The sequence below is a fragment of the Mirounga leonina genome, unplaced genomic scaffold (assembly GCF_011800145.1).
Source record: "Mirounga leonina isolate KUSES-001 unplaced genomic scaffold, KU_Mleo_1.0 Mir_151, whole genome shotgun sequence".
NCBI classification, from domain to species: Eukaryota; Metazoa; Chordata; class Mammalia; order Carnivora; family Phocidae; genus Mirounga; species Mirounga leonina.
In genome coordinates, this window is record NW_023270377.1 from 3,851,250 (window position 1) to 3,854,731 (window position 3,482).

The 3,482-nt window shown below is 44.3% G+C and overlaps 1 long non-coding RNA gene across 1 annotated transcript; it reads right to left on the bottom strand.

Annotated features, from left to right (window-relative positions):
- Nucleotides 1-576: 576 nt before the first annotated feature.
- Nucleotides 577-2,762, bottom strand: LOC118011908. Its single transcript, XR_004679560.1, has 3 exons — nt 1,799-2,762; nt 1,296-1,478; nt 577-856 (listed from the first exon to the last, which is right to left on the bottom strand). It is a non-coding gene; the product is annotated as an uncharacterized LOC118011908 (long non-coding RNA).
- Nucleotides 2,763-3,482: the final 720 nt, after the last annotated feature.

The window sequence follows — 3,482 nt, forward strand, 5'->3', positions numbered from 1 at the left end:
AACCTAAACCCCTCCAATGGCTCCCCACCTCACTCCAAGAAAAAGCCAAACTTTTTCCAGAAATCATCAACTCCTCTGTCAGCCCCTCACCCTTTCCTACTGCTCTCCTCCCACTTTTCTCCAGCCACACTGATTTCTGCTCTCAACCCCACTTTCTAGGCACTTGAATTTGCTCTTCCTTCTCCCTGAAATGCTCTTCCTAGAGATCTTCCCATGGCTCGCTCCATCACTTCCTCTTCTATGGCCGCCATGTCTAAAATCACACACACACACACACACACACACAGAAACACTTCCTTCTTACCTCTGTTTTTCTCCTTAGCTTTTAGCATGATTCAACACTTTACATATCTTACTTGCTTATTTTGTTTATTTTATACCCCCAACACCACTGGGACATAAGCTCCATGAAGAAAGGGATTTTGTATGGTTTTATTTTCATTTTCTCCGCACTGTTGAATCCCTAACACCTGGAACAATGCTTAGAACATGGTAACACTTGATAAATATCTGTTAAACAAATGAAGACAATTATTACAGACCTTAGATATATGGGTGCATCCTTACCATCATCTTGGCTAGCCACATGGAGCTCTGGTTTTTTTCCTTGGTTCTTGGCCATTGAATATTCTTGCCCGGAAAGCCACCATTTTAGAATGGAAAGGCACTGCCTGAGAATCAGAGAGACCTCGTTTCTCATGATCTCACTGGCTGTGTGAGACTCAGGTAATCCCCTCAAACTTCCTTGGACAAATCCTCACTCAACTGCAAATAACAGTTGTAGAAACAGTAACAGCTATCACGTTTGAGTACTTGCTAATGTAGCAGAAACTGCGCTGATTACGTCCTGAGGTTCCTGTGGGAAGGACAGGAGGTAAATGCTATTATGCCGAACTTACAGATAAGATAAATGAATTCTCAGAGACAGTAAGTCCTTTACCAAAGAGCCATAGCAAAGCTGCAGCAAAGCTGGGGTTTAAACCAAGACAGTCATACTCCACAGTCCACACAATTGTTACTAGATAACATGATTTCCCTTGGACAGAGGCATGTAAGCTAATATCCCCTGTAGCTGTAAGACTTGCCCTCTGCCCACCCATCCATCTACCAATTCATCTATCCACCCACCCATTCATCCACCCACCTGCCTACCTATCCATCCACCCCCATACCCATCCATTCATCTATCCATCCACCCACCCACCTGTCCATGTATCTGTTCATCCATCCACTCATCCATCCATCTAATATCCACCCATCCATCTGCCCATCCATTCATCCATTCCTTCTCTCACCTGTTGACCTGAGGAACCTTACTTAGTGATGAATTAGTAAAATATATCCTTCCAGTCAGAGAAACAGCACATAGTGCATGTTTTACGGGCAGTCAGTTACTGGTGACATCTTGGTACTCAAAGAACAGCATTCGATGACTCCATTAGCTATACCAATAACGTGGAATGTAAGATGACATAAAACTGGAAAGAAAAACAAACAAACATAAAATCCAACCAGGCAAGAAACACAAGAGCTAACATTTGGTTCAGGGGAAGCAGAGAGGAATTGTAACATTTTCAAGTACCGACAGTTTGGGAACTGGCCCTGCCTTCAAATATATTCCATGTCTGAATTTCTTTTTAATTAAAGATTAGTAAAAACACAAAATGTAGTTTGAAAGGACAAATAAAAACCATTAGCATCCTCTGCAAATATTTATTATAGATAGTTATAAGCACATGCTCTTCTCTCTATCCCATACTGCATGCTCTGGGGAACCCCCAAAAAGTAAAAGCCATACCCTTGAAGAGTCTACATTTCTTGGAAGGAGATAAAACATGTCCTTTGGCATGAAAAGATGGTGGGGAAGAGTGCAAAGGTGTGGTACAGACATCAAGGGTGGAGAAGTTTACATGTCAGGAAGGTTGGGGGTGGCAGTGTTGGATCTATTACAGAAGAGAGGAATCTCTACTTGGCCCCTCAGAAAGGAGAGCCTGGCTCCCCAAGGGGCTGATGGTCAAGCCCTGCCTGGGTGTCATCCCTGCCAGCCTCATCCTTTTCCACAGTAGCAGGCTCAGCAGCCTGGAGAACTGTCCCCCCAGAAAACTCTGTGTCGCCACACATTCAACCCTCATGGCCAGGGGCATGAAAGCGGAGGTGCCCACTGCATCCCCGTCTGATGAAGCTGAGCCCTGACTTGGGGATGTCCCAGGAGCTGCCCTGCACCAGGGGTCCTGTTGCTCATGCCAGAGTCCAGGGTCCACTCCGAGCCCTGGGCTTTGTGTGCATTTGCTGGGATTCGATTTCACTTGTTTTCCAACCCTTCACCAAGTGACCATTACATCCTGCCAAAAGAACACACTGGAGTTCAAAATAACACCCTCACCTACTTTCACGCAGACATTTTTTATTATTTCAGAGTCAAGGAATGTGATTAAAGTATGTGGTAAGATATTTGCCCTACAGCTCAGACTTAGATTCCCTTAAGGGCTGCTGTCTTGAAGTCCTCCTTTGCAGCCCCTGCGCCTGATGTATTCTGGCCCTTCGAGGGCATTCTGTGGACGGGTGTGTTTTTGTTTGTTTAGGAAAACAGCTTTACTGAGAGTCACATACCATACGATCCACCCATTTAAAGTGTACAATTCAGTGTTTGGTTTTTTTTTTAGCATAGTCACAGGTATGTGCAAACATCACCACAGTTAATTTTAGAACAATTCCTTCACCTCAAAAAGAAATCGTGTAGCCTTCAGCAATCAATACCCTATCCTCTTTTGCCCCCAGCCCTAAACAACCACCAATTTACTTTCTTTCTTGATAGATTTGCCTATTCTGGACATTTCGTACAAATGGACTCATGTAATCTGTGGGGTTTTGTCATTGACTACTTCAATCCACATGTTTTCAGGGCTCATCTGAGCTTAACAGGTGTCCACACTTCATTCCTTTTCATGGATGAATAATACGCCCTTATACAGATAGACCACATTTTGTTCATGCATTATCACCTAATGGACGTTTGTTTTTTTCTACCTTTGGCCGGCATGGGTAATCTTGCTATAGAACAAATGCACAAATATCTGTATGGACATTTGTTTTCATGTCCTTTGGGTAAATACTCAAGAGTGGAATCGGTGGGTTTGTACGGTAACTCTGAGTTTAATCGTTTGAGGAACCGCCAGACTGTTTTCAAACTGGCTGCACCATTTTACTTCCCACCACCTGTATATGGCATGCTGGTTTCCCCACATCCTCACCAACACGGGTTATTGTCTGATACGTAGCTATGTCTTGAGTGATAGACCAGGGATGACTAAGGTTGAGAGACTCCCACAGGATATAAGAAGAAGTGGGTTGAGACTCTAAGGTGGGCATCATTCCCACCATCGTCAGCCTTCCCTGTGTCTCCAGCGTGGCTGGGTGAGAGGGACAGCCCACCAGATTTCCACTGTGCATTGGTTCCCATCTCAAGATCTTGCCAGACTTTG